At 44.3% G+C, this 20,368-nt stretch overlaps 1 long non-coding RNA gene across 1 annotated transcript in view; it reads left to right on the top strand.

Moving 5' to 3' along the window:
- The window catches only part of LOC146799341 (uncharacterized), a 115,829-nt gene extending 97,841 nt beyond the window's left edge, over window positions 1-17,988 (top strand). Inside the window, exon 3 of the long non-coding RNA XR_014968887.1 lies at window positions 17,584-17,988. This is a non-coding gene — a long non-coding RNA (uncharacterized LOC146799341). The remainder of the gene's footprint in view (window positions 1-17,583) is intronic.
- Window positions 17,989-20,368: the final 2,380 nt, after the last annotated feature.

Raw genomic sequence — 20,368 nt, forward strand, 5'->3', positions numbered from 1 at the left:
GCTGTTTGTACAGCCTTCATGGATTTTTTCAATGGAAGCAAATCGTGCTTCAGCCAGGGAATTCAAGTGAGACTTCTAGGCAATGGGGACGGTCTGTCCTTCATTGTCGGTCACGTAGGTGGAACCAAAGTGACTGGGTACGACTCTGATAATGAGTTTGGTTTTATGGTCCCTAGTTTGTAAATATTTAGTCTCAAGCATGTCTGCTTGTAAAGCACACAAGATATCAGTATGTGCGCTCAGCCACTTTTCAGAAGAAAACATGGGAGTTCCTACAAAGGCTTCACTCTCTCTTTGAAGTGAGACAAATATGTGCATCCAAAGTTGGGAAACCCTAATGGGGATTGCAACTTTTTCAGTGTGTCGGGAGGCTGCAAGGTAGCACACTTCTGGAGGAAATGTGGAACTAGACCATTGCCCTCACTGGAACATTCACATCCAAGGAAGGCCACCATGAGGTAGGCAATCTTATTTTTTTTTTAATTAATCTTGTAACTATGTGATGTTAACATTGTCACTAATCTATCTACGATGGTAAAGTGTAGATTTAAATCATCATCAGTTAAGTAAATATCATCAATGTGCAACAATATCTCAGGATCTGGTTGTAAGATCTATATGATTCGTGCTGAAAACAAGCCAGGACTATTCAGGTAAACTTCGAATGAAAACTGCCCTCCGTCAAAACTAAAAGCAGTTAGATATTTATTTTGAGGCATTATTTTCTGACTGAAAAACCCATTGGAAATATCCAGGGTCGTTTTGTATTTTTTCCGCACTACATTCATCATTAAACCTGTACTGTGGGTGTTTTGTACTGCATTTGTTAGTGTATGCGAATTCAAATTTTTATAGTCTAAGACTATTCTATAGGATCCGTCTGGTTTAGAGACAGGAAAAAGGTGTGTGTTCATGGAGGAGATACTGTAATTGGTCCAATGTTATTTTAATACCACGTTTGGTATCTGGCTTTAGTGGGGATTGAGATTGTGGTTTACTGCATAGGGGAATAACATGTGAACTACAGTGAATTCTATATAGGGGCGGTGCTTGCTTTAGGGCCCATTCACTAGCATCAAATTCCCTGATATCTTCAGGCACTGTGGGAGTAAGGGCAACCCTTATGACTTCCTCTCCCTGGGGTGCTCTTCTAATGAAGACTGGAGGTCAGTCTTCTTCGGCTAAGATGATGTCATAATCATCAGATACTTGGGTCCAGAAGACTGCTTCGATAATACGTGGTATGTCCCCTTCAATTTCTATTTTTAGGTTGTAAACCCTATCAGGAGAATTTCAATGTTGATCTGAAGGTTCGATCTGTATAAAGTCATCAGTTGGACTCGCATTCCGATAATTCTAAAGCGTCTGATGTACTATCGTGACTTCTGTGGCGCTTTCTAGAAGTGCTATTGTCCACGTACTGTTCTGCAGGAGTACTCGCAGCTGAAATGGCATATTTTTAAGAAAGTTCTGCTACTTTCTTCTTCTTAACTGGGGTTTTAGGGACAGATGTACAATGGGATTTTGCATGAGCAAACGGGTTTGCGACCCGTTTGCTCATGCAAAATTCATGTGGGCCATGTACTAACACTATTTGGTGAATCGCAAAAAATTGCGACTCGCAAAATAGTGTTTAGCAACTCGCAATTAGGAAGGGGCATTCCAAGGGCATCCCTTCCTAATTGCGACTCGCAATACTATGTATGAAAGTTTTGTGACCGCAATTACGGTCGCAAAACAGTCGCAATTTACCCCCCTCTTCAAGAGGGTGGTAATGCAGTCGCAAATAGGAAGGGGTCCCTAGGGGACCCCTTCCCTTTTGCAAATCCAGGGGAAATATTTTTAACAAACGTTTCATTTTCTTTTTTTAAATGCTGCATAAAAAAAAAAAACCTGCTTAATTTGAAAGCAGTCCCAGACATGGAAGTCTGCTGAGCCCAGCAGGCCACCATACCTGGGAGGGCCTACCATTCTCAATGGGGTCGCAAATTGAGAGCTCCTCATTAATATTAATGAGGCATGCAATTTGCGATTCCATTGACAATCGCAAAGAGTGTCTCAGACACTGTTGTACATTGGAAATTGTGACTCGCAATCAAGCGCAAATTGCGAGTCGCAATTTCCAATGGTCGTACATCTGGTCCTTAGAGTCCAATCCTTTCTCATCCCTCTTTATGCTGGCGTCAGTCTTGTGTCCACCTTCACTTTTCCTACGGTACTCCTATTTTTTTTCATACTCTGATCAGCTTCCCTTTTTGGTTCTTTTACCTATAGTGTCCTGAAAAGAATGTGAAGAGCGGCTATTTTTTCTTTCCTTCCATTGCAGATTTCTCCTTAACAGAACCCTCTATGTCATTGTTTAGGTTTTAAATGTGGCTAAACTGGACGAGTACCTAAGGTATATTTACCTATAGAGGTAGTTCCTGTTCATGGTCTTGAACCAAAACTGCTTCAAGTCTCTGACGGATAGCCAGAACTGATACCTCTCCCTTTATGTTGCTTAGAATGATAGAGGAAACCATAGAGAAGTTTCCCATTACCTTCATTCCTAAATCCAAAGCTGGGGGCAGCTCCATGATCATCAGTACATCAGGGAGGACCGCCAATGAAGGCGTAACATGTGTACTGGTATACATGCATGCAAAGATGCTTACCCAGGAGTTACACTCCTCTACCAGAGGCACCATCCCAAGAGCAAGATATGTAGTCAGTATTCTGTGTTTTCTTTGGGAAACGACCTTTGCCACGACTCTGGAACAATGAGTTCCAGAGTCACGTAAGCCAAACAACGACTTTCCCGAACAACTACTCAGCCTTAACCACGCGTGTGCGTGGTTAAGGCTGATTCAGTCTAGTGTTCGGACAGGGCGGAGTTCGGAGGAGCGTCGCAAAGGAACAGGTAAGAGGGGTTTGTGGTTAAGTTTTAGGGGGTGTGGGGTTAGTTTTCAGGGGGTACGGGGTTGGTGTTAGTTTTCAGGGGGTGAGGGGTTTGGGACTAGTGTTCAGGGGTAGGGGGCTTTGGGTTAGTTTTCAGGGGTGGGCGGGGTTGGGGTTAGTTTACAGGGTGTGGTGTTAGTTTTTAGGGGGTGTGGGGGATCGTGTTTGTTTTTAGGAGGTGAGGGCGTTGTGGTTAGTTTTTAAGGGGTGGGGGATCAGGGGGGTAGTTGGTATGCATTTGTTTTACCATGCATGCATTTACCATGAAAAACCATGGTAAAGGAATGCATGGTAATGAAAATCATGGTTTAGACGAGGTCGTGGTAGCGACCTCGTTGTTACGGTAGTCGTTGTTGGGGAACTCGTTCCAACATACAACCGTTTTTTTAGGGGCAGTGTACAGATACACTGCTTCAAACTGGTTAGTCTTGCAAGCAATCCAGAGAGCCATTTCATCAGTTTGTGGGTGCTTTTCCAATGATAGTGTTAATAGTTTGTGGACTAATGATGTGTACATGTATGGGAGCGGGAGGTCCTGCTGTGAGAGCAGGTCTTGGGCTTAAAGTTCGCTGCACAAACTGCACAAGTCTCCTGTATAAGGCACTGGTGTTATGTAATATGCCTACTACCTCTGCAAGGGATAGAGATTCAGGGCAAAGAACGGGAGTGTAACCTTCCAAGACTGGCTATGCAGCGTCGACATTGCACAGAGGCCCCAAACGAACTTGTCTGTGTATGTGTGGCATTTGACCACCAAACCAATTTTGGTGTTCTTGGAAAGTTAACGGGATTTCCAAATATTGATAAGCCCTGTAATGCACGGTGGATCTACCACCTTATATTCATGAAACTGCAGGCTCAAACTCCATCCAGGAGTAAAAAGTCTCAAAGGCATATGCTGGATGTGCAGCTATTACAAAAGTAACTCCCCCCCCCCCCCCCCCAATCGAGGACACCTTGAGCTTTGAGGTGTTGAGTAACTGCTTTACTGCTATTGCCCCTATAACAATAGGTTTGCCATGATGAATGGATTACATTTGTAAATTGAATCAAAGGATTAGAAAACCCACAAAATGGGGAATAACCGTTTAAGAGTGAAGCTTGACAAACCTTTGGAAATAGGGGCTTCCTTATTACCAATAGGCGGTAACCATGATTACTACGGCCCTTTCCATAGTGACGTAATAATGGTTCAGATGTTTGTATTAAGTGTAAACTTCTCAAGGGCAGACGTAAGATACTAGCTCCACATTGGGCCTCAACTGTAGCGTAAGTTATAACTTTGTCGTAAATCTACAAGGGATGCCTTCCCATCCACGGTTGACATGGGTGAATTCAGTTCAATGCACCAGAAATTAATGTGAAAGCACTATTCAATGTGTAATTGACATAGAAGTTTTGCTTTGGGGTTACCTCATTGCCATAAGGGATCAGGGACACAGTGAAAACAGAAACACACCTTATTTAGTTATTCACAGCATCTCACACACACTGTACTAAGAAGAATGAACACTTTTACATAAAAAGTATTTATAACTACTGGGACAATCCAATTCTCAGTACATCAAAAACAACTACACGGAATATTATAAAAACAGCAACAAGACAATGAACATTTTCAGCATTATCAAAATATTTAAAATATTATCTATCTAGAACCTAACACCCTAATGCCTACTTCTATGCACTATAATATGAGAGCATGAAAGGCAGAGCAACTTGCAATCTAGAGTTTCTTAGGGAGAAGAGACACACTGCATGTTGGTAGCAAAGACTGATAAAGATCAGTAGAGGCGTGAAGACAGTGTTCCCTGCGAAGGGCAAACACCTACTGCGGTAGCAGCCATTTGGTCTTTCTCCGGGGTTTGGTTTATCAGCTTTATTCTTCAAGTGAGATGTATCATCAGTGAAGTGCGAAGTGTGCAGACAGAAGGTGTGACAGTCTCTGGCAGAATCATGGGCGATAATCTGGCTGAATGAACTCTCTTGACAAGTGGTCGGGGGCAGTCCTTATATTCTAAATCTTATCATAAGTTTTAGAATGTCTGACATAGATTATGTGTATCAATGTATGTGTCCCAGACGTTTCCTTTTACATATATAATGCAAAAGAACGTCAATTCAGACTATATTATTTTGGTTGTATGCCTGTATATGTTCTTATTTAACCTTGATATGATGAGGAGTAGACATTTGACCCGGACGAATGTCGCATTAGATGTTGTATTTATATAATTATTTTTGACGCTATCACAGTTCCTAGAAAGATATGGTCTGGTGCCATCCTTGTTAAAAGGCTGACATGACAATGATTCTGCATAATTCAGGGAATATGGTAACTTCCACTGTCTAAGGTAAAGACAATGATGGCCTCCGTGAACTAAAATGGAGTCTGGACCACATGAGAGGGAATCAGACATAGGAACTTTATGTCAGAGTGCTGTGCAGTAGAGTGGAGTGGCGTGTTGTAAAATAGAGTGGCGTGGAGTGTTATACAGTGGAGTGAAGTGTCATAGAGTGGACTGGCATATTGTACAGTGGAGTGGCGTAGAGGAGAGTGGCGTGTGGTACAGTGTCTTAGAGTGGAGGGGTGTAGAGTAGAGTGGCATAGAGTGAACTGTGATGTATTTACAGCGGAGCCTGATGGCCCTCTTGTTTAACCAACTGAGCCAACAGCACTCCCACTTTATGCCCCCCATAATGCAATCTATATACAAATGTGTCCAATTTACTCCTAAGCGCCAGGAGTTCCTGTTTATGTTGCTCCCATTTTAGTAGTCTGCCTTGGCTTCGCCACAGTTCTCTTTTGAGTGCACTCAGTTTTCATTCTTGGCTATCCAGGCTGCTCTCAATTTGCTCTCTGACCTCATCTGTGGTTTTAATGCACTTCCTGTGGTGTAGCACCTTCAGGGCTTCCTACTCCTTTGCTTTACTACTTGTACATCTTCATCAAAGTAATGCATCAAAGTTTCACTAACCATGGCTGCAAAAATCAGGTCCGACAATGCCTCAGCTGTGAGTTTCCTGAGCAGTATGGTAACTGCAGCTAGGGGCAGTCGTTTGCACCTGCAGTCTTTCGTGTACCATGAGTGGGGCTCTCTTGATGGCAAACTGGGCTTGTTGCACAGATTTGGGGCTAGGAAGTATGCGCTCAATCGTTGCACTGTACGAGAGTGGACCATAGGCACATCCACAAGTCCCCTTATGTCAGATGTTACGGCCTGGAGCTCTGTTGTACTTAAGGTCAGGACTTGTCGCATGTCGGAAATCTTAGATTCTTGCAGGGCTACCTTACGCCATTTAAAAAATCTATTACAATTGGTAGTTCGGGGTAAGGTGCTCTCGAGATGGCAAGGAGCTTCCCATAGAGATTTCAAGGTTGTACAAAGGTGATTTTGGTCGCTTTCTGTGGTAGTACCCACACTCATGTCTATCAGGTCTCCCCAGAGCTTTACAGATAATGAGATATAGTCAATACGTGACGCGCAGCTAGCTCTATTGTAAGAATTTGCATCCTGTCTATCTGATGGTGTTCTTCCATTAGCTGCCCTCAAGTTGAACTCTATGGTAAGGGCATTGAGTTGGAGCGCCAGCTGGTTCCACCTTTTTAACTGGAGATAAATTTAGTAGGGGGACAGCAAGTTTGTTGTCATCCTCCTCAACTCCTAACAGGTCCTCTCTATCCAGAGGCTCAAAGGTGCAGTTGAAATCTCCTGCGACCACAACCCTAGAGTGAGGTGAACAGCTGACTAAACTTTCCTCCAATGCTGAACTGGTGGGTGAGGGTCTACCCTCTTTGGTCACCCTCACATAGACATTAAACAATTTGATCCCCCCCCCCTCCATGGGCCCCCTAATGCTGATTCTCAGAATGTCTGGGCTGGGGCTTGGTTGGCAGGTAATTCAACATCCCAAAGCGATGTTCACCCAAATAATCAGTCCCCCTGACGGGCGCCCTCTTACTACAGTTGTTGCTGGGGAGTAAAAGCATGCAAAATTGATGGACAGAATCCAGAACAATGTCATACATTCACCCCAGTACAGAGACATGGGCCTAAAACCATCGTTTTTTTGCTCACCATGCCATTCCAGTTTGGACCCAGCCATATGCAAATCAGTCTTAACCCTGCGCCCAATGGGGACAGTCCAGCCCGAACTGCCAGGCCAGGTCCTCCTTGGACTGGAAACAAGCATCCTAGGACCAGTTTCGGGCTTTCAGACCTCGGAATAGAAGCAAGTGTAACATGATTTATATAGAGGGACCAGACTCCAGGTCTCTTGGAAAATACATATGTGGAAACCCTCAATTAGTTCATTCCAGTGGGGGATTGACAATTTACTAATTAGCCCGCCACATTCCACGATATTATCTTTAGCTGATGGTGTAATGCTAAGCCAGGTGTAATGTTTCTAGTTGCAATATCTTGGCTAGGTGTAGCTTGAGTTTGGGGTGGTGCCTGAGAATTTAAAGATGTTGAATAATCTGCGCCCCCTGCTTCCAAATTGTTGGCAGAGAGGCCACTTAGTCCTATGTTCCCCCCGGGATCTGTCTTCTTTTGAATCAGATGTGATACAAGGGACCTGAATACTGGGAAGATTAACCATGCAGTTTGAGAGGCTGGTATTTGATCCAGTGTAAGATCGGGGCTCGCTCCGCAGTTAGTCATTAGCCTCAGTGAAGTGCATCCAGCCGAAGGAACAAGTGGCTGTGGGGCGACTTGCCTGCTCTGTATGGCAGGTGTAAATCGCCTAAACTGTATAGAGGAGGTTTCAGGAGAGCAGGTATGAAATTCCAGGGCAGGGAGGTTTTCTGCCAGATCCACCCTATTGAAGGTGAGCTCGATACAGTTGAGTGGTTGGGCTGGAGAAGTACACCTCCGAGCCCTGATGATGTCATCTCGTATTACTGAGCGTCAGTCCCTGACGTGGCGAATCCAATGGATGGCTTTGTTGGTCAGAGAGTCATCGCTCTCATAACCATTCATTGTTCCAGGCTTAGGGACATTAACCATGTGGATTTTCGGGGCCTGGGGCAAATAGGGGATGTCCAGGTGGTTCGGCTGACATTGTGCACTGCATGGAAGGTGCTGAGCCTGGTGTGGTGTGGTAGGTCTAGTGCGGTTTACAAGGTCCTGCATAGCCTCTACGTTATGATGGCCTTTATGGGGATATGTGTTGGGGTTATTTGGACACTTAACCATAGGTAAAGATGAAGCTTGCTTATGAGTTAATACGGGGGAGGAAGCATAGTCGGACAGAGGGCGGTGAAACCCCTGCCCTCAGTAGCTGCCTTGTGCGCCATGTGATGGTCCTCACAAGGCTGTGAATGATGTCCTGCTATAAAGTTAACATGCTGTAAGGAGGGCGAATCTTTTTGCAATATTAATATAAATAAAGCGGTGAGGCCTTCAATCATAGATCTCAGGGACCCTATTTCAGATCTGAGCATGTTAATAATTTGGTGCGTATCCTGGGTCTCTAAGTTGAGCCTTGATGATCCAATCCCCGCGCTGGGCGCAAGAGATGGCCGAGGCGTATCATCCCTATGGTCATCGGGCAGGTCCAGCAAGGGTAAAAATCTGTTTGCACAGGGAATGGCGGTTCCGGGCTGTTGAGTGTCAATACCAGGAGAATTGGTTGGGGTTTGGAGAATCCTTACAATATCTGATGATACCTCAAGGTTGGGTGTAGTTACCCCCTTTCAGGGAGGTGTACGAAACATTGCTGGAATGGTAGGCGAGCGGCTTGGGCTAGTGGATCGAATAGATCGGGAGGGAGATTGACCAGGATTAGAGCCCGTGGTTGGTTCAACCACTAAAATACCTTCACACTCACTGATAAGGGTGTCTATTCGGTAGAGAACACAGTTACTACCTGCGTGTTTCGATGACTTCCTGGCCAACAACCTGGCCATTGCCCCTACCTCCTCCATTTCCCTCCATGGTTTTCACCTTCCCCATCCTTCTAGGTCGCGCACAGAGATGGCAATACAACCAAAAATAAGAAAAAGAAAAAAACAATAAATAAATCAAATGACTTGTGCTCAAATCGTCAATCAGGGTCAAGATAATTTCCAGGCAGTAGTCAGGCGGCGTTGGCATACAAGCCCAAGATGAATTACAGTCAAAAGGTTTTCAGCTAGTCTCTACACAAGCAATGACAAGGGAAAGAGCACAGTACCTCAAGAGACAGGTGCCAGTCCACAGTAAGGTCCACAAGCCAGATAAAAAGGGGGTGGCCCTGCCTCTTGTTGGCAATGACGGGCAAAGATGGGCCTGCCATTGGCCCGGGCGCGGCCCGGGAACACCCGTGCGCGTCCTGCGCTGAGGGACTCCACGCCTGTTTTTTAAGCGCCTCCTGGCGCAATGAGTGACGTGGGTGGCTGCTAGCCGCAAGGAATGCTGGAGCTGGAGGTCCCCCGGTCTCAGGCACAGCAACATGGAGGCAAGCAGCTAGAAGCGGGCGTACTGCACTGTGGGAGTCCGCAGCTGTTTTTCAAGCGCCTTCTGGCACCATGAGTGACGTTGGCAGCCGCTAGCTGCAAGGAATGCTGGAGCTGGTGGTCCCCAGGTCTCAGGCCCAGCAACAAGGAGGCAAGCAGCTAGAAGCGGGTGTCCCGTGCTATGGGAGTCCATGGCTGTTTTTCAAGCGCCTCCTGGTGCGATGAGTGACGTGGGCGGCTGCTAGCCGCAAGAAAGGCTGGAGCCGGTGGTCCCCCGGTCTCAGGCCCAGCAACAAGAAGGCAAGCAGCTGGAAGCAGTATGGCTGGTCGCCTTCACTCAAGATGTAATCATATCAGTAAGGGGAGTCATCAGATATATATATACCTAGCCAGGCACACTATTTCTTGTACACTTTGTATCAAGGTCCTCTTAACAAAACAGCAGTCAGTCCTATTATGTGTACCTGCCACTGGGGTATTATAGGAGTAGGCCCTCTCATTTTACTTACTTTAGTTAGGTAGCTGTTGAGATGTATATATTTTTCTTTAATAGTCTGGTTGGAGAATGCGATGCGGCATAGTTTTCTCGTCTTGCAGCGTTTGCCGTTTTTGAAGAATTTAGTTGTTTAAATTAGTGTGCCTGCCTTTTATATACTTTATTTAATTGCTTGTTTGATTTTATTGGTTAAAGTTGTTTTCAGTTTAGTTTTGGTTGAGTTAGTTTAGTTGGAATGTTTTCATCAGCTGGGCCCGAAATGATAAATGTTAATAAATAAACATAATAAAAAATATTATATATATATAAATTAACATGAGGAAGGCCGAACAGCCAGATATCCATCTTTGTTTCCACAACTGATACAAGGATACGTTGTTGCCATGTGTGCAAACATAAAACATAAGGCATCTTATTGATATACAATATCTATATCTATTATTACATTCAAACCCAGTTCTCTAATCAAGGGTATCGATAGAAAAGGAAAAAGATCAGGGAGCACACCGGAATGAGAAAAATAATAACAAAAGTCACATTATAAAAGAAAAATAATTATTAAAAAATATTAAAAATTAATATAACACGAAAATGACCTAATTTATATAATTTTAGCACATTGCACTTTGCACATACAGCACTTTCAAATAATTACATAACATACTTGGGATATATAGGAAGGTTAAAATGCAGGAAAATAAATATTCTGATATAGGGATTTAACCCAGTTTTGATTGACTATTTAGTTGTTTCAAGATGTCCTAATTTCAAAAAATTTAAATAGGACACATACAGTATATTTACTTCAAAATTGTGATCATGTAAAATAGATTTGTACATTTTAAACACAATATTTATAAATTCACTATGTATAATATATTTATAAATGTGCAATGAAGTCTGTTATTTATATCTATGAACATGTGATTCCCTGAATATGTGTAGGTTTCACTTTAAATAAGACACAAAATTGAGCAACACCTTTAGCACCAACCTGGGTCCGTGTCCGTTAGTTTGGAAGAGTGAAGCCTCCAGCGGAATCCACGTTATATAATTGATCGGACAACTCTCAGCCGATCATTCACGGACCCCCTCTTCGTAAAAGGTCGGTGTTTCAAAGTTGGGAGTATCGCTTCCAGGGTGTCCTGGAAGCATACGGAAGCCTGCGAAGGAACGAAAACGTCGGACCCCCCGTTGCCGAACAAGCCGAGACCTGCAATATCCCGGTGAGCGCTGAGTCGGAGGACCCGGTGTCGGCGGTGAATTTCAGGTAGGCTGTAGTAATTATATCGGGGTGAAGAGGAGTGCTAAGCAAGTTGTGAGCATAAAGCAAGATACACGACCACGCTACACAACACGCGCAACACAGACTTTAACATAGCAACATGTCGGCTGACATGGTACATGCAAGGGAGGAAGCTGCAATGCAAATGTTTTCCGATGTGGGCCCGAAATCTACGGAGGCCGCAGTAACAGCAGCTGGGAATTCAATCACAACTAATTTGGTTAAAGACAAGTGCAGGCTTTTAGAAAAAAAGATGAAAGCAAAACAACACAAATGGTGGGAATCACGTTCCCTCCAAAGATATATTGACGTGGGAAGAATACCGAGGGGGCTCAGAATCCTTACAGCCCCTAGTTATGAAGATCCCAACTCGGAATTAATGGGCAGAATGTAATTTAGAATCATCGAGAAAATTAACTCTAATACTCATCAAATATGCAGACATAGACAGAGCCAAACTATTGAAGGAAATAGAAGAAATCAATGATGAATTGGACAAAATGGAATACAAAGAAGAACAAGTAAAATTACGCAAGGAGATGATGATCAGAATTAAAAAAGATGAAGATCAAATCAAAGAAAGAAAAGCCTTCAACTTTTTAAGGGATAAACAGGATTATGAGTTAGTTCAGATATTTACATTTGCCAAACGATATGACACAATTAGGATATCGAAATTCAAAAGTGTGGAAGGACCAATTAGAATACCACAAAGCCAGAGAAATCAAATAGATTCTATTACATTAGATTTTAGTAACATCATCTATCTAGGCGCCCCGGAAGCGACTTTCAACAAACTCCAGCAGGTTCAAAATGCCGCTGCAAGGCAGCTTATGAACACTCCTAGGATGCAGTCAGCGAAACCCGCATTGAATGCCTTGCACTGGTTGCCGGTGCGGGAAAGGGTCAAATTTAAGGCTCTATGTTTAGCGCATAAAATTCTGCAGGGGAAGGGATCCCCCATTTTGAGGAATTTAGCCGTGCCTTATAAGGCCAATTGAGACCTCCGTTCCAACCAGAATTATCTGCTCCAAGTTCCCAGAGTGAAAAGGGCGCGGGCTGGCGGACGTAGATTTTCGGTTAATATTGCCTACTTGTGGAACGCGCTTCCAATGGGTTTACGGTCTGAATCGAGTTTGGGTCGGTTTCGGAAACTTCTGAAAACTTTTCTTTTTCCTGCTTGACGTTCCTGATTTCTTAGCCGTTTTTTTCTGGTTGGTTTGCTCTGGACAAGCGCTGGGATGCCCTAGGGTAACTATGCGCTATACAAAAACTGCATTCATTCATTCATTCAAAAGAGCCCTGGTTACTGTCCCAGTATCCTCTTTCTTTGCTGCTCACAGCAAGAGATAAGTACCCCTCAGATTACTTTGATCGTTGCCTTATTGGTTTGCCCTAGTTTGATGAAGCGCGCTGCGCTTGGCTTTATGATATTGATTATATGTGCATTTATCTGTTAATTTAGAGGGGATTTACTCACAGTTGTTGTTTTAGCCAGGGTTTGACAGGGCGCTTCGCGCCGCATGAAGGAGCTCTGCTCCGCTTCCCAGCTTGCTCGTTACCGGCGCGCCTCTCTGTGCGATGTACCACACCTCGGTGAACAAAGACCGTTTTCGGTCGTAGCGCCTCTGGCGCCGGTGCCTGGGCTCCCCTCATCACCCATACACGCCGCAGCAGCCGGGTGGTTTCCGGCTGACGTGTGCAGCTCACGCGAGCCCATTGGGCTACATTTTGGCTTGTTTTGGGCTCGCATTGGGCTGCACACGCCGGGATCGGTCCGATTTTCGTTTTTTGAGCGCGTTTCGCTGCAACACGGACGACAAGAAGGACGCCTGACTGGCTGTAATAGTAGTCGCCCTGAAGGAGTGAGCACACGCTCCTATATAACTTTATTTCGGCTCCTACACCTTTATAGGCTGCAATAATAACTGAATACAGCTTTGCTGAGGGGGCTTGGTACAGGAAACAACTGGTGTGCACGTGGGCTGGCACCCCCCCTTTACTCCTCCAACCTATATACATATATACCTCTGGCAGTTGACTTTGATTAAATTGCCCCACTATTGTACTATCATGGATGAGTGGGTGCACTATGAGGATGAGGAGGATGTCTATTATGAGGGACACCAGGAGACTGTCCTTGAAGATAATATAGTAGAGGCTCTGGACGCCTCTGTCCAATCCTCTGTGAACAGGGCCCTGGAGACAACAGTATCCTCTACTGTACAACAAGCATTGGCAGCTGCATTGAAACCAATCACCAAGCAGCATGAGAGTTTTGCCAAGCGGCACAGTTTCACTAAAGACAAGCGCAATGTGTGTCCGGATACTGAGGTAGTCAAAGTGCGCCGCTGGCCGCATGCTACGGCCCTGGATTCGCTTCCCCCACCATCGGTTGGCGACCACGAGTACTCCACTGGGGGCAAGGCAAAGAGTAAGCAAAAAGTCTATGTGGACACCGATACCACGAATACCGATACCGATAATACCACAACAGACGATGAGACCCCTCCCAGGAAGAAGGCCAAGAAAGTGGCTTCTTCCCCTTCGGAGACTCCAACTAATACCCCTTTCATCTTCAATCCTAGTGAAATAGTACATCCTAGATCTACTGACTGGGCCCCGGCACTCGAATTCATTGAGTACTTGCATGAGAATATTCGTAAAGGGTTTGATAAGGAAGTCCGGAACCGGCTTAGGTCGGAATGCCCTCGGCCAGATCTACCTGATAAGGTCGCGGAGACTCCTGAGATAGACGTAAGTTTGCTTACGTTTTTAAAGAAATTCGCCAGAGATCCCAAAAAAGGGATAGATCGAACCTGGAGGGGGTGTCAAGACAAGCTCCTTGACGTTGTTGGACCCCTCGCAAAAATACTGGAAATGGCCTTAGTGGCCAAAGAAACAGCGACTCCGGTGGATCCGGACATCCGACACAGAGGGCCATTTGCCTGCTGAACAATGCCAACTGTGCCATATCGACGGAGCGGTGTAAGTCCTTGCTTATGCGTATGGACACTAATCTGACCGATCTGGCAGCCGCTGAACCCGGGCCTCTGGCGGAGGGCAACCTATTTGGAGACCGTTTCGTGAAGGATGTGTCAAAGTACCTGGGGACTTTTACATCCCTTGATAAAGCTCAATCAGGAATAAAACAAGTATTACGCAAGGCCTTTTCAACAGGGCCAGACGAGGCAGGGGACGCTCGTCAGGCCGTTTTTTCCATTGAAGGTCCCCCCAGAGGTGACTATGATCGCGGAAGAGGTGAATGGGATTCTACTAGAGGGGGAACCTTCTATCCCACTCGTCGCCGATTCAACAAGCGCAGATTCCACGGAGGTGGCAACAGAGCAGGCTTCCAAGCACAGAGTTCAGCAGGTGAGTGTGCCAGATTTGTCTCTTTTACCGTTGGGGGGTCGCACTCAATTTTTTCTACACAATTGGCGCAACCTTACCCAGGATGCGTGGGTAATTCAGATGGTTCAAGGATTCCAACTGGAATTTTACGAACCACCCTGTCAGGAGACTTTTCCGAAACCTCTCCATTTTTCCCAACAAGAATGCAATTTTATCGACAAAGAAATAGAAGAATTGCTGCAAAAACACGCAATAGCTTTATGCAACAACAAGCCTCACGTTTTTTGCAGCAATATTTTTCTGGTCCAGAAGAAGGGCGGTGGCCACAGACTGGTCCTGAATTTGAGGGAATTCAACCATTACCTCGTTTACCAACATTTCAAAATGGAAGGGATCCACCTTTTGGCGGATCTGTTGAAACCAGGGGATTGGCTAGTCAGATTAGATCTCAAGGATGCCTACCTGTCCATTGCCATTTTTCCTCCACACCGCCGCTTCCTGCAATTTCAATGGAAAGGTCAGTGGTTCGAGTATTTGGCCCTTCCTTTCGGGCTTTCCTCGGCTCCTTGGTGTTTCACCAAGGTGATGAAGCCGGTGGTTGCACATTTGCGGGAGCAAGGGGTGCGCATGATTATCTATCTGGACGATATCCTAATCATGGCCCACAGTCCAGCACTGGTTTCACAGCACCTTCGAATGATGATCTCTCTCTTGCAGAGTCTGGGGTTTGTAATCAACCATGTCAAATCAGCTCTGATACCGTCACAGACGACCGAGTTTCTGGGTTTTGTGATAGACACCCAGAAGGCTCAATTGCATCTTCCCAAAGCGAAGCTCAGGGACTTGAAGAGAGAAATAGTGGCAATGCTAGGCAAACAGGTGGTTTCTCTCAGGGTCATTGCCAGAGTAGTGGGGTTATTGGCATCGTCCATCCAAGCGATTTTCCCGGGACCACTACATCACAGAGGTTTACAGAGACTCAAAATCCAAAACCTACAGAAGGGTTTGGCTTACACAGACCTGGTTTCCCTTTCACAGGAAGTGAGGGACGAGATGCAATGGTGGCTGGACCACGTGGAAGCGTGGAACGGAAGAGCCATTTTCGGCTCCCTTCCCGAGGTGGTTATCGAGTCCGACGCCAGTCGTTGGGGTTTGGGAGCGCGTTGCGGCGATATTTCCACAGGCGCGAAGGTGGTCTCCCCAGGAACTATCACTACACATAAATTGCCTGGAACTCCTAGCGGGTTCCTTTGCGATTCGAACTCTGTCCCCCAAGCAGACCTCCTGTTGCATCCTTCTACGGATGGACAACGTGTCGGCAGTGAGATACATAAACAAGTTGGGAGGAACGAGATCATCCCTGTTGGTAGAGATTGCCAAGGATTTCTGGCATTACTGCCTGAGTCGCCAGATAACGGTAATAGCGGAATATTTTCCAGGGCAATCCAACCTCATAGCGGACTGGAATTCCAGCCACCTCAGGGATTACAGCGATTGGCAGTTACTGCCGAGCATATTTCAATGGCTGCAGGAAATTGGGGCCCATGTCAGACGAACTTATTTGCCTCCAGGCTGAACCGACAAATTCCCAACTTCTTCAGTTGGAGACCGGATCCAGTAGCGAAAGCAACAGATGCATTCCTTCAGAATTGGTCGGGGTCAGTGAATTATGCATTCCCACCTTTTCTTCTCATACCGAGAGTGACTTCTCACATTCTCAGACAACAGGCGGAGGTGATTTTAGTGACGCCACAATGGAGATCGCAGCCATGGTTCCTGATATTGTTGGAGATGAGCTGCGATCTTCCCAGGAGGCTCCCATGGTCGGAGGCTCTTCTCCTGGGACCTCACGGGGAACGGCACCCTCTGATTCTATAGGAGCGGTTGTCATTGATGGCATGGCGAATTTCCGGCAGCAATGGGAAATGCCGGGATTTTCAGAGACAGCTTCGGATTTCATCAGGCAAGCTTGGGCGCCTTCCACCAGGATGCGATACTCTTCAGCCTGGACAGGCTGGATGGGTTGGTGCGTGGAACGGCACCTGGATCCCGTGGGGGCAGGATTACCCGATATTGTAAATTGTCTTTCAGAGAAGGCAGCAAGCGGTTTGGCTTATCGATCTGTAAATAACTTTAGATCAGCCATTTCGGCGGGGCATAACCCGGTGGATGGGAAACCGGTTGGTATGCATCCTATGATTTGTAAGCTTCTTAAAGGCATAAGAATAGCGAATTCCTCCAAACCCAAGTACTCAGGTTTATGGGATGTTTCCTTAGTCATTTCCCTCTTCAATAGTTGGCCGGTGAATACTTTGTTATCAAGGAAACAGTTGTTTGCAAAGTTGGCAATGCTTCTCTGTTTGTCAGCTTGTAGACGTTCATCGGATGTGCGGGCACTGGAAATTACAGGTAGAGTATTTACTCCGGAAGGAGTTTCTTTTACTATTACAGGCCGTACCAAGACACTTTCCAGACATATAGAGTATAATGCTTTTCCTAGCAATGAGAAATTGTGTGTTCTCCAATGCTTGAAAACTTATGAGGATTGTACTCGATCATTGAGGCCTGAGGGTTCTACTCAACTTTTGATTGCTTTGCAAAAATCTTTTAAAACAGTGTCTGCTGCAACCATAGCCAGATGGCCTTGTTATATCATGAAGGAAGCTGGCGTTGATATCCAAATGTTTGGTGCACATTCTGTGCGTGGTGCCATGGCATCAAAATCATTTATGTTGGGTTCTAGCATTCAGGACATTATGCGTTGTGCTGATTGGTCATCTGAATAAACTTTCAAGCAATTTTATTACAAGCCGGTGGGAGAAATAACCTCTGTTGTTTTTAATTAGCGTTAAAGTAGCATAATCTGAAGCCTCCGGTCCTGTAATAGAATCAAAAATTAGCTAGCATTTGCGCCACGAATTTTCAATTCTATTAAGGACACGGAGGCGAGGATTATCCCACCCGGCTATGTTACAATATGATTGTTCATGCTTACCCACCCGTTGATATTGTACTGAAATATGGTACCATGCAGAAATTACAGGGTTGTCCATGTTTGGTTTTTCCTAGGTGCAGGCAAGAAGTCTGAATAAGAGATGTGTTCAAGTTGAAGCCTTTCGGTGGAATTTGGTTTCCTGTTAACTTCCATGTTGGAGGATGTTCGTGAAGTATTATAGATTTAGTGGACTTCTATACAGTTCGAGCAAAGAAAGAGGATGCTGGGACAGTAACCAGGGCTCTTATGGAGGGCTAAGGAGGCGTGGCTGACGCAAAGTACCATGGACAATGTAGTTTGTTTTACTAAATTGTATGTTTTACTGGCTGCTGTGATTTAAGCAGTAAAGAAGGAGATAGCACAATCCTCGCCTCCGTGTCCTTAATAGAATTGAAAATTCTTGGCGCGAATGCTAGCTAATTTTTGACTCGTCACTATCAGATCTGAGTTCACTAGGAGAAAGTGGATCTGAGTCTGAAATGCGCAAAGTAAGTGAAGCAAGTCAAATATCGAAACCCTCACCGGGGGAAGAATTACATTTTATTTGCCAAGAGAGGAGACAAACTCTGCGTCCACGGCCGCAACAAAGGAACAGAATAGAAGACATGCCAACTACAAGCGCCGGCAGAGACGCCAGGCAAATAAGAGGCACGCGCAGACCATACAGAAGAGGTGGCAGGAGAAATTGGTAACACCAATACAACAACCCGAGGAAACAAATAACACGATCATTAACTTGTCAAATGTGATCTTGACAAATCAGGAAACAAATATGTTGAGTTTAGGATTATCGTATGCTCCTAAAGTAAATTTTGATTATGCTACAACAAGACTGGACATTTATAAAGGAGTTAGAAAATTGAAATTAAAGAAATATCATATTCAAATGAAGACAAATCAAAAGCAGAATGAACAACATGAAACAGACGAAGATCAAATGTATAATGAAAGGTCTGGTATTTTAACAACATCACAAACTGACCAAACAATCCTTCAAACTGTGGAAGAACTATGGGATGAGAATTTCAGCAATACTGCGAGTGACAATAGATTACTTACAGTAAACAATGAAAGTACAAGGGAAACTATATCTACCCCCTTCAGACTAAAATCAACATTTAATCCCATCATGATTAGAGACTCTATAGATCTATTTCATGAATCAACGACAGCAGATATCAAAAAACTGAATAAGACTGTGGCAAGAAAACAGATCAATTTAAAAAACAAAGATCTACAATACAGAAATTTAATAAGAAGATTGAAAGAAAATGATGAAATTGTTGTTCGCAGCAGTGATAAAGGAGGAAATATTGTACTATGGCCACGAAATCTATATGATATGGAAGAATATAGCCAGCTCAATGATAGATCATGTTATAACCGGAGCAACCAGGCTAAGCTGAATGCATCATACAAGGAATATTATGGAATGTTATCCTTATGGAGACAGGAAAATCTGATCACTGGAGAAGAATACAAGTATTTGAAAAAAGAACATCCAACTACTCCTTCGCTATATTTCATTCCGAAAATTCATAAAGATCAAGACAATTCCACAGGCAGACCTATCATCTCTGCAAGGGATGGGCTACTAGAACACACTACTAGATACATTGACTATTTCCTTCAAGCCTATGTCAAAAGCTTACCCAGTTATGTTCGTGATACAAGTGACTTTTTAAGGCAAATCTCGGAATTTGATTGGCAGGATGACTATCTGTTAATAGCATTGGATGGAACCTCGTTATATACGAGTATTGAACACACAGACGGAATAGAAGCAATAAGATATTATCTATCAAGTAGACCTGAGTCATTGAAACGTCATAGTAATATGCTTATTGATATGATAAAGTTCTGCCTATACAACAATATTTTTATGTTCAACAGCCAGTTATACCAACAAATCAGAGGAGTTGCCATGGGAGCAAGCTTTTCACCTAGTTATGCATGCCTACATATGGGCAGATGGGAGGAACTGGCTCTCATGGGTGAACATAAACAATATATGATGAAAAATGTGAAAAAAATGGTGGCGACGTTACATTGATGATCTTTTTATGATATGGCAAGGAACAGAAAGTGAAGCTAGTGAGTTTTTTCAGTCCCTCAATATTGATCTCAAATTTACGGCTACTATCGGCTCTAGTTCTATTGAATTTCTAGATACCCAGATATATGTTGAAAATCATAAAATTGAAAGTAGGCTTTTTAGGAAGAAAACAGCAGGCAATTCAACTCTCCATGCTAGTAGTATGCATCCTAAACATCTTGTAAACAGCATACCGTATGAAGAGATGTTGCGATTTCGGAGAATTTGCAGCAACAATAGCGACTTATTAGTAGCCCAAAGAGAAAGTAAAGCTAGATTTTTACAGAGAGGATATCAAGAAAAAGCAATTGATAGAGCCTTTTGAGATCGACTGAGCAAAGCAGAAATAATGCTCTAAAAGAGAAAGAGGGAGATATAAGAAAACAGGGTGCATAAAAATATTGTATGATCATAAAGTACAGCAATCAGCACAAAGAAATTCAGAAAATCATGCAAAAGAATTGGGCCATGGTACTGTGTGACCCAGTAATTGGTTCACTAGGCCCTCAAAAAGTATCTATCACATATAGCCGAGCGCCATCAACAAGAGACAAAATTGTCAAGACAAACCCGTAAGTAATTGACAAAAGCAGTTGGTTACAGATGAGAAAAGGATTTTTTAGATGCAAAACATGCAAAGGTTGCACACATGGCATAAACAAAAATACTTACAGCACTCCATTCAGTGATAGAGAGTTTAAAATTGATAAACTCTTAACATGCAAGACGGAGTATGCTGTATATGTATTGCAGTGCACATGTGG

The sequence above is a fragment of the Triturus cristatus genome, chromosome 9, assembly GCF_964204655.1.
Source record: "Triturus cristatus chromosome 9, aTriCri1.1, whole genome shotgun sequence".
Taxonomy (NCBI): Eukaryota; Metazoa; Chordata; class Amphibia; order Caudata; family Salamandridae; genus Triturus; species Triturus cristatus.